The sequence below is a fragment of the Sapajus apella genome, unplaced genomic scaffold, assembly GCF_009761245.1.
Source record: "Sapajus apella isolate SASKATOON/1434 unplaced genomic scaffold, GSC_monkey_1.0 scaffold26, whole genome shotgun sequence".
Taxonomy (NCBI): domain Eukaryota; kingdom Metazoa; phylum Chordata; class Mammalia; order Primates; family Cebidae; genus Sapajus; species Sapajus apella.
Window position 1 is genome coordinate 24,806,842 of NW_022436966.1, and position 20,394 is coordinate 24,827,235.

At 38.4% G+C, this 20,394-nt stretch overlaps 1 protein-coding gene across 2 annotated transcripts in view; it reads right to left on the reverse strand.

Moving 5' to 3' along the window:
* The window catches only part of FOXN2 (forkhead box N2), a 69,087-nt gene extending 49,840 nt beyond the window's left edge, over positions 1–19,247 (reverse strand). The window contains exon 1 of one of the 2 annotated variants that reach the window (XM_032292176.1): positions 19,106–19,247. The gene's annotated coding sequence lies outside the window, so the exon portion shown is untranslated. The remainder of the gene's footprint in view (positions 1–19,105) is intronic. The other variant, XM_032292177.1, reaches the window with a different exon arrangement.
* Positions 19,248–20,394: the final 1,147 nt, after the last annotated feature.

Genomic DNA, 20,394 nt, shown 5'->3' on the forward strand with positions numbered 1-20,394 from the left:
ATGTACTGCAAAAAGATGTATATTTGATTATAATGCTACATGATGTCATATATCCAGGAGAACTGAAGCATTATGGCCTCTTAAGGATAAAACTGCCTCTTGGTCATAGATTTAGGTGACACAGCATGTGATCCATTGTCTCTAAACAAAAAATGTGTGCAGCTGCATTTTCTAGTCAAGGGGGATGGGAGTGCAGAATACAAAAGGGTCAAAGATTTGTCTCATGGAGAAATTGCTTCTCAAATGAGAGTAAAAAATGAAATAAAATTGAGTAGGAAAAAACCTTTCTCCAATTCATACTAAAAGCAGATACCATTAAAACTAAAAAAAAAAAAAAAAAAAAAATCTGTGTGGCAACCTTCCACTGAATTCACTTTCTTCCTACACTAACTTGCCCAGATTCAATTTGTAAACCATGTGTTTAGATGCCACTTCTATCTAAATATTAATAATTTTCTGCCAATTGTAAGCAGTATATAGGGTTCCTCTACACATTGTTGCAGTATTTGTCTCAAAAAGAAAAGTGTAGTCATTTATCCCTTTCTTGGGGAAGTAAAAATGAAGCAATAACTTACAAACCTGATTTTCTGCATAAAGAACAAATATATTATGATGTATCCCTGGCACATAATCCTCCTGCCTTTCACACAAACACAGATTTCAAAAAGCAGTACCACAAAAGATCTAAACTGAGTGGAAACTGTTTAGAAAACTGTAAGAAAAATGGTTATTTTTAATAAATGTTAAAAGTTGGTGACTAAACAATGTGTAAACTTCTATTATCTCAAACACAGCAGTTATATACCCTACATGTTACTAAATATGATAGAAAAGAAGAGTAACTCTAACTTACAAAATCCATCTACTTAAACTTTAGGATTGCTATCAATACCACATCTAAACAAAAATAGGTTAAAAGCCGAAAAAAACTGACAGCACAGAAATAAAAAAACAAAACCATTAAAGGAGAAAAGTATACTTACTCTCTAGAATCAGAAGTAGTATCACCTGTATTATAAGTCATACAGTGATCAATTATTAGCCTACCAGCACTTTAGTTTTCTGACAGACTTGTACAGTCAGCCCTCTGCATCTGTGGGTTCTGTATCCATGGATTCAACCAACTGAACATCAGAAATATTTGGGGGAAAAAAAGATTGGTTGTGTCTGTAATGAACAGATACAGACTTTTTTTCTTATCATTATTCCCTACACAATATAGTATAACAACTATTTATATAGTATATACATTGTATCAGGTATTATAAGTAATCTAGAGATTTAAAGTCCAGTATATGGAAGGATGTGAGTAGGTTATATACAAATACTACACCATGTAAAACAAGAAACTTAAGCATCTGTGGATTTTGGTATCTTCAGGAGGTCCCAGAACCAATCTCAATCTCCCATGATACACCAAGGGATGACCATACTGCACTTAAAAAGTAACACTGAAAGGAACAAAGTTATAAAAACCTAACAAGTCAACAGATCTAATGTCCCAAAGGACAAATTTGATTGGCATTTGAATATAAACAAGTCGTCGTCTTTGTCATCACAGTTTATGTATAACAATATTTCAATGCCTTGATTATAAGTCATAATCATGCAGTAAATCTCCTACAGCCAATTAAACTGCTCCACTGAAAAGAGGTAAAAGTATATTTCATGATCAGAAATAAATCTAATAAATGCAGACAATCTTACTAATAGTCCCGATGTCAAATTTGGAAAGTAGGATTAAAAGGATTCTATTCTGATTGGTTTAATACGTTGACTGTATATGTAATTCTAAAAACAAAACAAAAATATAATCAAACACAGAACTGATTTTAAGTGGGACTAAATTAACCTCATATGTACCCTGACATAATATATTTACACTAAAAAATTATTAAAGATATTCATGTTATTAAAGACTATCTCTGGCTAGTCTTTTATAGTTGCTCATGCCTATAATCCCAGCAATTTGGGAGGCTGAGGGGGGTGGATCACCTGAGGTTGGGAGTTCAAGACCAGCCTGATCAACATGGAGAAATCCCGTCTCTACTAAAAATACAAAATTAGCTGGGTGTAGTAGCACATGCACATAATCCCACCTACTTGGGAGGCTGAGGCAGGAGAATCCTCAACCCGGGATTTTATTAACACTTTCTATAATAAATGTTTCTAAATAAACTTACATGGAATATAATCTAAATTATAAAAAGCCATATCAACTGCAGCTACATATAGCTAAGTAGTCTAGTGGTCACTACTAGTAGACATGGTTAGCAAGTGAGTGGATGTTAGTTCTATTTGGTACTGTAAGGAATATTGGAAGAGAAAATTACTTTTTTTTTTTCTTTTTGGAGACAGATTAATGTTTGCAGTGTTCTATTTTTTTAAAAGCCTGTTCAGTTTGAGATATTTGTGAGATATCCAAGGACAGGCATTCGAGATATACATGCTCCAAAGTTCAGGAACGATGTCTGGTCTGGAGATAAATTTTGGAGTCATTAAATCTAAAATAGCTCTGAAATCTGTCCACTTTTCTCCATTTGCACTGTCACAACTACAGTCCAAGCCAACATCATCTTTCATCCAGACCACTGCAAATGTAATATAAGTTGAATATTCACTCCTTATCCGAAAATCTTGAGACCAGAATGCTGTGGATTTGGTATTTTTTTGGACTTTGTAATATTTATTTGTACATACATAATGAGATACCTTAGGGTTGGGACCCAAGTCTAAACATAATATTCATTTATTTTTCATATATATCTTATATAAATAGCCTGAAGGTAATTTTATTTTTCCCTTGGAGACATTGAATAAACCATGTGTTGTGCACCTGCATTTTGATTACAAACCATCACATTTGGTCAGATGTGGAATCTTCCACTTATGGTATCATGTTGGCACTCAAAAGCTTCAGATTTTGGAGCAGTTCAGGTTTTGGATTTTTGTATTAGGGATGCACAACCTGTATACATGAATGGAAACCCCTATGGTGTGTTCTGCAAATCACACACAATAGCTCCCACATTATCTTCTTAAATTTATGCCAGACTGTCTTAATTTGTCCTCTGTAATATAGCTAATGTAATATTGCACGATGTCAATCTAGCAATGTCCCTTTCCTGCTTAATCCATCAAGGGGACTCTTAGGTAAAAATCCTTAACCTTGTATACAAGACCCTGTGTATTTTAGCCATGCTCTAACCTTTCAGGTCACATTTTTTGCTACCCTTCCCCTTGTTCTCTCCATTTCAGATATCTGAATAGACCACGGTTTCTCCTCTTTCAGAGCCTATACAACTCCTACTCCTTCTGGCTGGAACACTCTTTATTCTACCTAACCCTGGCTCACTGCTATTTATTATTCACATCTCAGCCTGGAAATCTTGGGAGAAGGCGGCCAGGCACAGTGGCTCATATCTGTCATCCCAGCAATTTGGTAGGCTAAGGCTGGCAGATCACTTGAGACCAGGAGTTCGAGACTGGCCTGGCCAATATAGCAAAACCCCATCTTTACTAAAAATACAAATATTAGCTGGTCATGGTGGTGTGTGCCTTTAATCCCTGCTACTTGGAGGCTGAGGCATGAGAACCATTTGAACCTGGGAGACAGAGGCTGCAGTGAGCCAAGATTGTGCCATTGCACTCCAGCTTGGGCGACAGAGGAAGACTGTCTAAAAAGAAAAAAAAGAAATCTTGGGGGAAGAATTCTCTAAAATTCCAGGTTACGGAGGGGTCCCAGTTCTAATCTCCCATAGTACTCTAACCTTTTGATAACATTTGTCACACCTGAGATGGTTTAATATATATCTTTCCTGACTAACTGAAAGCCTCATAAGGACAGAGCTAGTTATCTGTTTTGCTTACTGCTCAAATATTCGTGATCTAGCAAAATTTGGTTCTAGCTCTGCTAGTATATAACTTTGCCATCTGTAAAATGAAATAAAGGACTTTATTATATAATAATCTAAATTCTAATCAAAACTGAAATTCAAACATTACTAGCTTTCCTATAGATACTTACATGTGAGATCTACATTTCTTCTCTGAATCTATTCCACACACACTCGCATATTATATTCCATATATACTCACACATGTTATGTGTACATTACAAATGCACACACACAGAATGAAAAAGCCAGTACTTTCATAAATTAAAAAACTCATGAATGCCTACTGATAACAGACATTATTATAAATACTTTACTGTTATTAGCTCTTTTAATCTTACTCCTAACAACCCTATCAAGTAGTTGCCATTGTTAGTGTCTATTTTATATGCAGAAACACATACAGAGAAGGATTAAACAGTGTGCTTCAAACTGGAAGTATGGCTCCAGAGTTCACACTTCACTACTACACTAGTCAGACATCCTGCCTAGATTGCTTCATAAGTAAAAAAGACAAAAAAAAAAAAAAAATCAATATATCTGATTTAATATCTATATGCCCAAGCTAATGCTTCTCTATTAGAAGTCAGTTCAAACTACACTAATCCTGTTCAAATACTTCCTGCACATTTCTCTATATGCTTGCTTTTGATATTCTAACAACTGGACTGTCTACCTTCCCTACCACCATTCAGTCAAACTCTAATATTTAAGGCTTAATTTAACAACAACTCCTCCACATAATTCCCACCCCAGCTTTTTTCTGTTAGAGACTTTAAATCTCTCCCACTGTGTTCCAAGCATTTACATTTCCTCTTTTTACTGTAGTTATGTGTGTTAAGAGTGCAAAAGAAACAATAGACATGAGATCACTTTGTAAACACTAAAGTTCTATATTTTATGAGGTGCTAATACAGACCAAGTCAAAAGTATTGTTAATCAAAGAAAGAAAATAGAAAACAATGGACTCAATATCCCTAAGCAGAGTACTTCAAGCAAGCACAACCTGGCTCTAACTTGCTGTCAGTTTGAATAGAAGTACAAAAGGAAAATTATACCCAAACCATACCACATCACTAAGTTTTGTTTTAATGAAACAAAGGAGACATTTTAATCAAACCATATGAAACAAAAAAAACTGAAGGATGAAATATGATATTCATTAAAATATTTACTGATCCCAGCACTCTGGGAGGCCAAGGCAGGAAAATCACTTGAGGTCAGAAGTTCAAGACCAGCCTGGCCAAAATGGCAAAGCCTGTCTCTACTAAAAATACAAAAATTAGCTGGGCATGGTAGCGGGTGCCTGTAATCTCAGCTACTTAGGAGGCTGAGGCATGAGACTTGCTTGAACCCAGGAAGCAAAGGTTGCAGTGAACGAGATCATACCACTGCACTCCAGCCTGGATGACAGAGCAAGATTCTGTCTCAAAAAAAAAGAAAAAGAAAAAAATTACTGAGCAAGTTATCATTCAAGTACAGAATACTATGCATGGTACTATGTTTTCCATTCTGCTTTGTGATATTTTCACTTTCCAAATTTCAGGTCTCTACTTAAGAGACACTTGATGATATTTGACAATATTATAGCAAAAGTAAACTTTTAAAATATTATTTTAATTCCAATTAGCTGGGCGTGGTGGCACACACCTGTAATCCCAGCTACTCGGGAGGCTAAGGGAGGAGAATCGCTTGAATCAGGGAGTTGGAGGTTGTAGTGAGCCAAGATCACTGCACTGCACTCCAGGTTGGCAACAGAGTGAGATTCCATCTCAAAAAAATAAATAAATAAAAATAAAAATAAAAAAATAAAAAATAAAATATTTTAATTTCATCTGAACAGTATTTCATTTTAAAGTAGTAATTGAAAGAAATCAACAGTAAATTTATTTGTATAAAAGCACTACTAAATTGGATAGCCATATGCAGAAGAATGAAACTGGGTCCATGTCTCACCATATACAAAAATTAATTATAGATGGACTAAAGACTTAAATATAAGACCTGAAACTACACTATAAAAATAAAGAAAATTTAGGAAAAACTCTTCTGAACATTGGCCTGAACAAAGAATTTATGACTAAGAACTCAAAAGCAATTGCAACAAAACCAAAAACAGACAAGTGAGGCTTAATCAGCTAAAAAGCTTCTGAACAGCAAAATAAATAATCAACAGAGGAAAGAGACAACTCACAGAATGGGAAAAAAATATTTGCAAACTATACATGTGACAAAGGACTAATATACAGAACCTACAAGACATGCAAACAACAAGAAAAACACAACTCTATCAAAAAGCAGGCAAAGGGCATGAACAGCTACTTTTTAAAAGAAGACATAAAGCAGCCAATAAACATGAAAAAAATACTCAACATCACTAATCATCAAAGAAATGCAAATTAAAACTCCAGTGAGATACCATCTTATATCAGTCAGAAAGCCTATTATCAAAAAGGCAAAAAATAACAATGCTGGCAAGGATGTGGAGAAAGGGGGAATGCTCATACACTGTTGGTGGGAATGTAAAGCAATACAGCCATTGTGGAAAACCATATAGAGAGTCCTCAAAAACTAAAATCAGAACTACTATATGATGTTTCAGGTGACAGGTATCTCAACTACTCTAATTTGATCATTATACATTGTAAACACATACCAAAATATCACATGCGTCCCCCAAAACATATCAATTATAAAAAAGAAAAAATATTATAAAAAAGAAAAAATGGATTAAACATATTGATACACCAATAATAAACCTCCATTATGATTGTAAGCCCACCTCATCCAATCCCTACACTTTGGGGAAAGTAAGTTCCTACTCTGTATATTCTCATAATACCTTTGATTGTTTAGCATATGTCCCATAATGCAATTATTTACTCGTACGCATCTTATTCCTAGCACAGTATAAATGAAAGCATTCATACTCCCAAGAGATTGAATCCCACACAAAGTTACTAAAAAAAAGAAACAGAATAAAATAACATCCCTATAAACAATAAAAGCAAGCCTTAAAGAGATGCTCATAGAAGTGATAAAAATGAACTCCTATTTCAAAGTAAACTTAAAAAAAAAGTTATACAAGAAATACATATATCAGATATATATACATTGTAATATATAACACACAATACATACAATATATATTAGCTATATAGATCAGAGAGATATATAAATCAGATATATCATATATATATCAGAAATACATATATCAGATATACATTATACATTACAACATATGTATCTGGTATATGTATTTCTTGTATAATATATATATTTCTTGGATAATTGATACACACACACACACACACACACACACACACACACACACACACACATATATCTCAGATATATCAGAATTAGAAAAGCTCAGAAATGAGGTGAATGGAGCTCAAGAAAGAGTGAAAATAAAAGGGAAAAAATCATTTCAGAAATGAAGACTTAAAGGACTATCAGAAAAAAAAGTATTGGATAAAATCAGAGAAACAGAAGGTATAAAGAAAGAAAACTTAATGAAAAGGAAAAAAAGGAGAGGGGAGTGCAAGAACCTGTATGAGCATGAGCAAGAAAGCAGGCTTAACGATAGCACCTAGGGATACATACTTGGATAATAAAACCAAAAGCTTAATTCATTTTCAGAAAACCCAGGACAGTGGTTACTTTTAAAGGACAGGGTTACACAGGTGCTAGCCTTATAATTCACTAAGCTACACATCTGTTTTGTGTGGTTTTCTGCATTTATTTCACTTTATAATAAAAAAGATAAAAAAAGAATTTAGGAAAATAAATTGCTGCTGATGTTAATTTAAAACTACTTCCAACCCAGGTGCAGTGGCTCATGCCCGTAATCCCAACACTTTGGGAGACCAAGGCAGGTGGATCACCTGAGGTCAGGAGTTCGAGACCAGCCTGGGCAACATGGTGAAATCCCATCTCCACTAAAAATACAAAAAAATTAGCCGGGCATGGTGGTGCATTCCTGTAGTCCCAGCTACTCCGGAGGCTGAGGCAGGAGAATTGCTTGAACCCTGGAGGCGGAGAGTGTAGTGGGTGCTGAGATCTCACCACTACACTCCCAGGCTAGGCAATAAAGCAAGACTCCAGCTCAAACAAAACAAAACAAAACAACCTGCTTCTAGGAATCAGATGAAAAACAAAGTTACAAAAATCGTTTGGAATGATCTTTAAAACAAATTTAGTAAAATTATACAGCGAACCATGAGACCATTTTCCCAATGTTTCTTCCTCACGCTTGGTAAACAGGAGGATGAATGAAAAGTCTATTATCTTATTACATAGCACCAACCTGCTCTGTTTCTCACATGTAATATACGCTTTAAAAGTACTAAACATTTATTCATTCTTAGAATAAATTAAAACTAATAAAATGTGCAAAAGATTTTTTTTAGTTAAGAAATACTCAAAAACTGCCAGAAAACTAATTTTTGTAACAATCATATATAGTCTCAAAAACAAATATAATTAAATTCAACAAGCATTTATCCAGCAATATTATACATTCCAACTAGGCTCTTCTCATATCTCCCAATCCATTCTCCCCAATACTGGAAGACCATCTTTCAAAGCCCAAAAGCCCCCTTTGAAACGCCTCATGAAGTATAGCAAAAAGCAAACAATTCAAATGCTACAAAGGTGAGGTAGGCAACAAATGAGTGAAGAGGGGTTGGTGTGGGACAAAAGAGAATGGCGGGGATTGCCTTACCTAAAAAAAGGGCAGCTACTTATAAGCTTTAGTTAATTACTCCATGAAACCAATGTTGCCACTATATCCAGTTTTTCAAGAAACAGAACTCTAGATTTTTGAGCAAAATGTACCAATATTTAAATGTTGACCAAAATATGCAAAATTCAAAACAAAAGTCACAAGTCAAACAGAACACAGCTGTAGGTAAAGTCTGCAAAGTGGCTTGTAGCATGTATGGGGTCTGATACCTATGTTCCAATGGTTGGGTCCCTAGATGTCCTCAGAATTGAATAATGGTAGTCTTCCCAATTAAAAGGAAAAGTGAACAACTTTTTTTCTCTTATAGAGTGTTATTGAAACTTTAGAACCTAGAATCATTAATTCATTAACAGATGACAGAACATAAGAAAAAGTAGAAAAGAAACATTTGATAGTCACCACAAAACAGCTTAACTATTTTTGGTAGTGACTGTTTTTATAAACAGTGTGGTTACACTCACCATTTTGTACTGCATATATGTTATATGGTCAAACTGTCCTATCCTTAAAATTGCTCCTAGATTGTATGACAGAATCAAATATATATATATATATATGTATTTGCTTTTTAGTAGAAGAACACCATGAGAATGCAGAAGAACACCATGAGAACCCAAAGAAACTAGGGACCTAATAAAATCTAAAATTTTTGCTATGATGGCCTACAAGTTCCCCAAAATACAGATACAGGAATACAGACTTGTGTTTATTTCACACTATCCCAAGTGTCTTGAATATACTAAGCTCTTTCACTCCATCACGCTTTTTAGATGTATTTAAGGCCCTTCACCCCATGCTTTAAAACTGCTCAAAGTCATCTATCTCTCTGTGAGCCCCCCTTGCATTAGTGGTGAATTATTTGCTTTTTCCATCATGCTTCCTTGGCATCCTATAGAGAACCTTATTATAGAACTTACTTGCAGCTGGGCATGGTTGGTCATGCCTGTAATCCCAGCACTTTGGGAGGTGAAGGCAGACAGATCACTGAGGTCAGGAGTTCAAGAACAGCCTGGCCAATATGGCAAAACTCCATCCCTACTAAAAATACAAAACTTAGCCAGTTGCAGTAGTGCGTACCTCTAATCCCAGCTATTCATGAGGCTGAGGCAGGAGAATCGCTTCAACCTGGGAGGTGGAGGTTGCAGCCAGCCAAGATCGCACAACTGCACTCCAGCCTACGTGACAGAGCAAGACTCCATCTCAAAATAAAAAAGAAATTTACTTGCTATTATAATCATGTATAATTATTTGCTTACCATTCTATCTCAGCCACTAGACCTGTAGTTCTTAAACTTTCAGTGTCATCCCACCATAAGAAATGTGTTTTTTTCAGAGACCCACAATACATATACATATATAACTAAAACAAAAATTTCATAAAATAATACCTTTACCCTTACCACATATAATGCACTAAAATTTTTTTAGATTGTTTTTTAAGAAAAGCTGGTCACAATTTCATGAAATAATACTTTTACCCTTACCATATAAAATGTACTAAATTTGTTTTAAATTGTTTTTTAAGAAAAGCTGGTCACAATTTCCCACCCCAATTCAGTCACCCATTTAAGAAATACTACACTAGAATATAAATCCTTGTTGGCAGAACTCATTACATTCATTTTTATGCTCTAGCACAGACCATAACATTTAGTGAGCATTTAAATGTTTAAATGAATGAATAAATATAGCAAATGCTGTACTAGAAAAGTGAAAGAGTATCTTCATCACTTTGGGGCAAGTTAAAAAAAAAAAAAAGAGGAGAGAGAAAAGTGAAAGAGTAAGGCTTTCAAGTCTTACTTTCAAGCTGACCCACCAGCCACCAACTTGCTTATGCAATCTCTGACAAATGAACCTCCTTGAGTCCCAGGGAATAATACCACTTACTTAACTTCTATAACAATAAAGTAGCAACATTCCTGCCACAGAGTAAGCATTCTATAAATATTAGTTTCTCTCCCTAGCTTGTATTTTTCCTTACTTCTTAGGGACAGATCAAGATACAAGCATCTCATCCTAACAAATACTCATTTTTTAAAGACTTCAGATTGTAGTACAAAGATTAATGATTTTCTCAAGTATGAGAGATTTAAGTAAATACCCAGTATTACATTTACACAATTTCTCATTGTTTATGAGAATATGATATTCCTTACAGCATTATTGAAAATTAAATTATAGCCAGGCGCAGTGGCTCACACCTGTAATCCCAGCACTTTGGGAGGCCGAGGCAGGAGGATCACTTGAGGTCAGGCATTCAAGACCAGCATAGCCAACATGGTAAAACCTCGTCTCTACTAAAAATACAAAAATTAGCCAGGCGTGTGAGGCTGGTGAATTGCTTCAACCCAGGAGGCGGAGGTTGCAGTAAGCTAAGATTGAGCCATTGAACTTCAACATGGACAACAGAGCACAACTCCAACTCAAAAAAAAAAAAAAAAAAAAAAAGAATTATATACTTATGGGTCTAGTATAATATAACCATGCCAGTATATAGCAGACACAATAAAGACTGCAGTTGTTGCTATGATTATTAATAACTGTTGTTCAATCAGCATAGAAAGAGGTAGTATTTAAACTGAATTTTTAAGGATGGAAGGGTTGGACACAGGCACCGTGCAGTCAAAAGGACCAGTAAAATCTTAATTTACAAGAAACCTCTTCCCTTTTTCTCTGTATTTCCTCTTTTAAGAAAAGGAAACAAACTACAGGGATATAAATGTGTCAATTTCCTCAATTTTCTATCTCCAAGATTATATATAAAACTCAGAATAACCAATAACCCTGTATCAATGCAAAATTTGAATTTAAATATTGGCCAGGTGACGTGGCTTATACCTATAATTCCAGCACTTTGGGAAGCTGAGGTAGGAGGATCCTTAGAGCCTGATATTTGAGACCAGCCTGGGCAACACAGTCAGACCTTGCCTCTACAAAAACAAAAAATTAAAAAATTACCCGGGGAGCACCTCTGTGGTCCCAGCTACTCAGTAGGTTGAAGCAGGAGGATCACTTGAGCCTTAAGAGGTGGAGGTTGCAGTGCACTGTGAATGTACCTTGCACTCCAGCCAGGATGAGGAGTGTGACTCTGTCTCAAAAAAAAAAAAACACAAAAAAAGACAAAAAAAAACTTATGTATATAAATATTCTGTTCAGTGGGCTATACAATTTAAAATATATTAATGACATATTTTAGAAAGAATTTCAATTAAGAGTTCAAAATAAGAGTGTTTTTGTAGTTAACCCAATTTACAAGAAAAATATTAACTGGAATCTTTACTCAATAATTTTTTAATCAAATTTTATTCTCCAATAAAATTGGTATTATTTGGTTAAAGACATTCCCAATAACATTACTAATGCTAGGAATGGCAGCACTATTCTACTCTTCTATTAAATACATAGTAAATGCCCTCCAAAAACATTTACTATCACTTTAAAAACTTTGATTATGTTTTTTATTTCTTCAGCCTCATTTTCTTTTTCACAAATAAATAAGCATGGCTCCTCATAGAAGAGACCAGGGTCCCTGTTGTTTTCCCCATGTTTTCTCCAATATACCTTTCAAACCACTTCTCAGAAACAAAAGGGCTTGAGTGACACAAGCACTAATATCTGTAAAAATACTAGCAAGAAGGCAAAAATTTTCTTCTAACACCTGTAAACATTTTTAAGACAGGAAGGTAGTTAACAGTAATAAAACTATCCCCGTGATTTAATAGTAATATATCTACATGGGAAGAATCAAAGTAATTTTCCATTATCTGTGTTGGGAGCAAAAAGGTGGCTATTTTTATGGTATATGTATTTAACCTTTATGCTAACAGCATATATTCTAAATGTTTACCTCAAGAGTGTTATTTATTATGCAGCCCTTTAGGGCTTCAGTAATGTTATGTTTATAACTGTCAACGAAATCAGGACCTAAGGTGAGAAGACACAACCTATGTGATGTTTAAATCAGGCGGACTCCAGAAAAAGAGAAATGTCTCTCTTGCTCACCACTGTATTCTTAGCACCTATACACAATAGATACTCAATGAATATCTGTCCAAGTTTAAGTATTCGTTTACAGAAAGAAAAACTAGGTTGAGGGAAATTAAAAATACATGAATCAACATTAGGTTAAGGCTTTTGATGCACTTAGCGAGTTGCTTCCCAAGGAGAGACTGGAAAGAGGTAGAAAAGTGGGCAAAATTCGACAAAGACCTCAACCATGTGATCAAAGTAAGCATCATCAGTTTTATCATGTTGTTAGTTTGTATCCTTGATACGATGTGATGAGATTGGCACTTCATCTGTTACCTTCCTCCCTAAATCATAATCCCAGTCTAATCATCAGAAAAATACCACATAAATCTCAACTGAGGGATAGTCTATAAAATTTCTGACAAGTACTTCTTAAAATTGTCATAGTCATCAAAACAAAAAAAAAAGTCGTAGAAAGTGAAATTCTGGAACAGAAAAAAGACATTAGGGAAAAATTAGGGAAATCAGAATAAAGTATGTAGTTTAGTTAATAATACTGTAACAATTTTGTTTCCTTAATTGTGACAAATATACTACAGTAATGTATAAAGTTGAATAGGAGAAACTGGGTAAGGTACATTCAGTGTACTATCTTGCAGCTTTTCTGTAACCATAAAGCTATTCTAAAACAAAAAATTTATTTAAACAGAAAAGTTAGGGTAAGGGAAATAAAGTAGACATGGATCAAAATCCCTTGGAAGCAGATAATAATAAACATTCTTTTGATGTTTATTTATATTTATATTTAGTGGCAGGACAGGGATAGCATTCTCATACAGAGGAAATAAAATTACTAATAAAACAATACTACAAGCCAGGTGCAGTGGCTTGCACTTGTAATCCCAGCACTTTGGGAGGCTGAGGTAGGCGGACCACGTGAGGTCAGAAGTTCAAGACCAGCCTGGCCAAAATGGTGAAACCCCATATCTACTAAAAATATAAAAATCAGCCAGCCGTGGTGGTAGGCACCTGTAATCCCAGCTACTTGGGAGGCTGAGGCAGGAGAATCACTTGAACTGGGAGGTGGAGGTTGCAGTGAGCTGAGATCACACTACTGTACTCTAACCTAGGCGACAGAGTGCCAGACTCCATGAAAAAAAAAAAAAAAAAAAAAATATATATATATATATATACTATAGGCATTGTACACATTTATAGTATTAATTATGAAGTCAAATATGACCAAACAAATGCTCCTTAAATGTTAGTTTCCCAAAGCATCAGTCTTTGTTCTCAACACTTTTTTTTTGAGAGAGTCTCACTCCATTGCGCAGGCTGGAGTGTAGTGGCATGATCTCAGCTCACTGCAACCTCCTCTTCCTAGGTTCAAGCGATTCTCCTGCCTCAGTCTCCCAAGTAGCCGGGACTACAGGCGTGCACCACCACACCAGGCTACTTTTTGTATTTTTAGTAGAGATAGGGTTTTGCCATGTTGGCCAGGCTGGTCTTGAACTCCTGACCTCAGGTGATCTGCCCACCTCAGCCTTCCAATGAGCTGGGATTACAGGTGTAAGCCACCAAGGCTGGCCACTAATTCTTAATACTAGCTGTCATCTCTTTAGTACCCCACACCCCTGTCTCCAGTCACTACAGGTCATATTATATTTAGCTTACACTTGGCTAACTAAACTTACCATCTTCTTAATAATGAACACCCTCCCAAACTCCCTCTAACAGTTACCAATTTTTTCTTTAATAGATCACTATCCTTCTAATTTTTCTGCATTCCCACAGTCAGTCTTGTGCATTGTACTCAAAAAATACTTCCTCAAATAAGGATTTTATATCGTTCCCTAGCTCAAATGCTGTTTTAAAAAAATATTAAACCATATTTGAATTCAGAAGTGATGCTTTCAAGACCATCCACAATTGGTCATTCTTTGTACCTTTCACTTGTGAAAACAGACCTTTCTATGCAATTCTCCACTTCATACCATAGGTCCTACCTTTCCTTTACTCAGAAAATAGTCAAATACTCACTAAGCACATAATGTCTGTCTGAGAAAATAAGACTCCTTTAAGTGGTCAAAGATCTTATAATCTAATTAGGGTGACAAAACCTAAAAAGATTATTACAAGCATGGGAATTTGCCTTGTTCAATGCTGTATCCTCAGTTACTATAACAGTACCTGATCGGCCGGGCTCTGTGGCTCATGCCTGTAATGCCAGCACTTTGGAAGGCAGGAGTGGGAGGGATTGCTGGAGCCCAGCCTGGGAAATACAGCTAGATCCTGTCTCTTAAAAAACAAAACAAAACAATGTCGAGCACATCGTAAGTGCTCAAAAACTATTAAATGAAAACAAAGCAGTATAGAATGCTATAGCACAAAAGAATCATATGCTATTACAGAAGGGAAAGAATTTTCAGTTGGAGAGATGAAGGTGGGTCTAACATTCTATAAATGTAAAGGCTCTCAGGATAATCAAGATATCAGGAAGTCCTCAAGACTGGGCATCATGGCTCATGCCTGTAATCTCAACATTTTGGAAGGCTGAGGTGGGAGGACCATTTGAAGCCAGGAGTTCAAAAGTAGCTTGGGCAACACAGCAACACCCTGTCTCTGTATTTTTTTTAAAAAGCCCACAAGCTTGTGTAGATATTCAGTAGTTAAGAGGATGTTTACAGGTATATTTCCAACAGAAAAATGCTATATCAGTAAAGTTATAAAGAAAATAAAATTGTTATATAACACTGAGATAATGAATAATGAATAGTTCCTACAGGTTAGCAGAAGGTAAGATGGGATAAAATTGGAACCATAGTTAGAAAAGTCTTGAGAATAAATTTGGTATTCATGCTTGATATACAGGGCATTGGTCATTAGAGTGATACAGTTTTCAGGAAGATCAAGGGGAGTAACATGACGGTTAGACACTAGAAAGCAAGAGTCTTAATTTCTCCTAGAAGTCTCCCTTCTCTACTCGAGCCCTCTAAAGTCTCAGTTTCCCTCTCTTAATTCTTATGGCACCTGTCTACATCATACACTTTCAGTTCTAATTGTATCCTCACATTGTAAACTTTCTTCCATGCATGCTTATAACCTCTTCAACCTAAGATTTGAGATTTCTTTTCTGAGAAATCAGTAAAGCATTGGGCCATCAAAACTTTATTTTTGGAGGCTCTTTTTGAATTTATGTAAAACTCATTACCAAAATGACAACAATCCACAAGCAACAAAAAATACACACACATACAAGGAGCAGCTAAATATGCTGCCCTAAGAATACGATTAAGTCCTTTTTGTGAAGTACTTTTTAAAGTTTTCTTTTGAGAGCTGGATCCCACAACTAAGAATGTATAAGCGAGTTATCTTCCAGCTTATGTTTTTGGTACTTCCTGTTTTATATTATTTTAAAAATTATTTAAAAAAATTTTAATATGCTCGGCATGGTGGCTCATGCCTGTAATCCCAGCACTTTGGGAGGCTGAGGCAGGTGGATCACTCGAGTCCAGGAGTTCAAGACCAGCCTGACCAATGAGGTGAAACCCTGTCTATACTAAAAATACAAAAAAAATTAGTGGCAGGCACCTGTAGTCCCAGCTACTTGGGAGGCTGAGACAGGAGAATTGCTTGAACCTGGAAAGAGGAAGTTGAAGTGAGCCCAGATCATGTCACTGCACTCCAGCCTGGGGGACAGAGTGGGACTCCATCTCAAAAAAAAAAAAAAAAAAATTTTTTTTTAAGTAGAGATGGTGTTTCACCAAGTTGCACAGGTTGGTCTCAAACTCCTGGGCTCAAGCAATCCTTTTTTTTGTTTGTTTGCTTGTTTTTGAGATGGAGTCTTGCTCTGTCACCCAAGCTGGAGTGCAGTGGCCTGATTTCAGCTCACTGCAGCCTCTGCCTCCCAGGTTCAAGTGATTCTCCTGCCTCAGCCTCCCGAGTAGCTGAGACTACAGGCTGTGCCACCAGGTCCAGCTAATTTTTGTATTTTTAGTATAGACAGGGTTTTGCCATGTTGCTAGGCTGGTGTTGAACTCCTGACCTCAGGTGATCTGCCCACCTCAGCCTCCCAAAAGTGCTGGGATTACAGGCACCAGCCACCACACCTGGCTGAGCAACCCTATTTTAAGAGATGGAAGTCTTGCCACATTGTCCAGGTTGGACTTGAACTCCTGATCTCAGAAGATACTTCTGCCTTAGCCTTATATAAGTATTTTGTGACCTCATTTATTTTTCTTTCTCAACTAAAAATTGCTCTCAGTGTTCAGCACATATACTCATTTCTCAATTGTATTGTTTTTTCTGCCCTGAGGCCTAGATGCCATTTCAATATCTTTATCTATTAACCTCTCTGATTGAGCACCATTGTTATGGGGTAATTAAAATTCCAGTAAAATGGTGTGGCTATAACTTCTCTATACAGTTCTTGTGCAGATTTTAAATGCTTCCTGTGATTTAACATTCTTCAAGTAAAACTAATTCAAATAAAAACACACGTTACAGAAATAATTTAAATCTACCAAAGCATTCACAAAATGAAATGATGTATTAGTAACCAAGGATTGTCCTTAAATTCTCTAAAATTTTGCAAACTCTCCAGGTTTATTTTGTATCTTCAACTCTTTGATCTTCTACTTTTATATATTCTAAAAACTATATTTCATTCTCTTAAAATCTGTTCATGTTAACATTCACATTAACTTCACATTTTTCCAAAAAAAGCTTTAAAAAGTACACAAACACATAAATCACTACTTCATCCCTAAAAAAGTATTTTCACAGGTAATTTTATTTACTTACGTTTAGATCATAATTTTTAGGTTAAAAGAAAAAAAGATTTTTCTAAAACTGTCAAAAAGAAATCCTCCAGATAATGCGATTATTTCTGATTACATCAGAATCTCTGATTAATGGTTTTGAAATTCAAGTAATGTTTTTTTTCCAGAGTTGGCAAACTACATAATGTACTATTCTATTATTCTATGATGGTATCTAATAATACTGAGGTTTTAAAGATAGATCATCAAAACAGCAGAGAACGGCAAAAACAAACAAACAAACAAAACAACACGCCAATATACACCTTAGAAGAACTGCAGGGTAACAGAGGTAAGTCTTAAGATTCGGATGAAACAGGTATAGGCATGAATGGTTCAGCTTCCTCCTCTTCGCCATCTAAGAAAGCACCAAGATAAATGTACATGCGAAGCGACAGCACAGTCACAAAGCCCCTGGCTACCAGAGAAACCTCAGCCCCTAGTGCCACTAGAGCACTCTATTACACTCAGCCGGCCACGTGGCTGTCACAATCAGAAAAAAGATAGGAGAAACAGCTTCAAGTAACCTGGAAACACTTAACTGCCCTCCTCCCCTCACCTCGGAGATCGGGTAGGAGAAAGAAAGTCTCTGTCATTTCTTTGCACGCTAAGGCTCTTTTTTTTCCCCAGTACGGAGAAAATGAAGAGACTGTAAAGCAGAAACCCAGTGCAAGGACACTGCGAGAGTGTGGCTCCCTAGCGAAGCAGACACCCCAACTCTCAAGAGCTGCGGTGAGAACAGAGGCTTGTTGCAAAGGTGCAAAAGGGGGTGGAGTTAAGTAAGAGTGGAGGATGGACCACTGAGCACATGGGCTGCTTTCCCCTAACTACCACCATCCATCCGAGTTCCACACAGGCTGCTGCTGCAGTGCAGCAAACTCGGAAGGCTGAAGGGCCTCTCCCACCGCAGACCTCTCACCTTGCCAGGAAAGACAGGACTGGAGGGCAAAGGTAACCACGGCCCCAAAGGAGGTGGCGAACAGGAAGTGTCCATATTGCAGCACTAAAACATTAGCTCCCTCCGAGGCCCAAGAGGCGGTGGAGGGGCGAGAGGGCGGTGGAAGAGCGAGAGGGCACCGGGGTCAACCACCCCCATACCCGGGACCCGCCTCTGCCCATTACAGCGTCCGGCCGCCCCCGGCGCCTCCCTGGGCACTACTTGGCGGGGCCCAACCAATCCCAACCGGGGCCGGACGAAGACTCCAAGCCAGGCACGTCTCGCTCCACTTCAAGCCGGAGGAGGGGGCGTTGCAAAGACTCCAAGGTGCTTGGGGTACTTCCCTAACAGCAGATTCCAGCCCCGAGCCGAGCCCTGAGGGTCCTCGGGGGACCTCTCCACGCCTTCCCGGAGGAAGACACCCTCGCGGCGGTTTCCGCCGCTCGACAGCCCCTCCCGTGAGATCATTACCTCTCAGAAAAAACTCCTAACTCCTCACGAGCCACACTCCCCTCAGTTCGACACCCCCAGGAACCCACACACCACCAGAGACGCGCGCCGGGGACACCCCCGCGCCGGCACAAATTTCTCACGGGACATCTGCCTCCGCGCCCCACGCCTGGCGCCGGTCGCTCGCGCTGCCTCCGCTCCCCGAAGCGGCGACGCGGGCCGGGGCGTGGAGCGCGGTCAGCGAGCGGCGCCGGCCCGGGAAGGCACCGCTCTGCCCGGGACTCACCGTCAGCTCGGCCGACCGGCCAAGAGGCGAGGGACCGGCCGGGGAAGACAATATGGCAGAGCACCGCAGCTGTTCCCTGTAGCTTCCAGCAGTCGCCTCCGGGAAGACGCGGCAACGAGCAGGCAGCGGCAGCTGCAGTGGCGGCCCAGGCAGCACCACATCCCCCTCCCGCTCGCTTCCTCCTCCTCCCTCCCCTTCCTCGTTGCCATGGCAACGCGGCGCCAAGGAGATTAGCCCCGCCCCTCCTTCCCGTCCCGCCTCCGGCGACCCAGAGGAAGGGGGCTCGGCCGGCCGCTCCCTGTTCCCGCCCACCTCCTACCGAAGGGACGGGCCTGGGATCCGGCAGGCTGCCAGGCAAGGCGGCTGGGGAGGGGGTGAAATCCAGGGTCCGGAAGGGCGGGGCTCACACGGAAGGCAGGGCGGAGGCGCTATGAGCCGGTGCGGGTTTCGGGCAGAACAGGGCAGGGGAAAGCGGGAAAATGGAAAGGCCTCGCCTGTCCGGGGAAGGACCTATAGGAGTGCAGCGGCGGCGCGGCGCGGCCGCTGAGTGGCCGAGGAGGCGCGGGGCGGGGCAAGGCTGCCGCAGGGCCCGACGGCCCTAGCTGCGTGTGCCCGGGCTGTGGAGACCTTTCTCGACACCCCGAGTTATGTGGGTTTCCGCTACAGGCTTCAGCCGTTGGCCAGGCTTTGAAAGCGCTTTAGGAACGGTAAAGCATTGCTGTAACTTAAAGTAGTGTTACTCTCTCTTAACTGAAATGTTCTGTGGAAATAAGTCAATGTGTTTGCGGTAGGGAAACAAAGACTTATGGATCAAATTCAAAATTTAATGTGCATAGAATTTACAGAAGCTAAGGACTTAGCATGCATTGTCATATCCGTAATGACAACATAGCCATGCCACATGAAATACAGGAGTGCCCATTTAAACCTGAATTTCAGATAAATGGAGAGTTTTTTAAATGTAAGAATATCTTGTTTGGTATATACTTTCTGGTTGTTTTGTTTTACTAAATATGTCAACCCTATCTAACTCATGGAAACTTTACAGATATGGAAACTGATGCTTAGAAGTAGAAACTTTACAGATATGAAAGCTGAGGCTTAGAAAAATGACCCATCAAATATATGAGAAGTGGCAGCACTAAGGCTTTAGTTTGCTACGAATATGATCCTGATAATTAAATTTTTGAGTTTATCAATCTCTTCAAAAACTAGAGTAGTGATACCTATCTCACAACGGTGTTGAGTAGTCTAAAGGAAAAGCCCGAATACTGACTGAGCATGTTCAC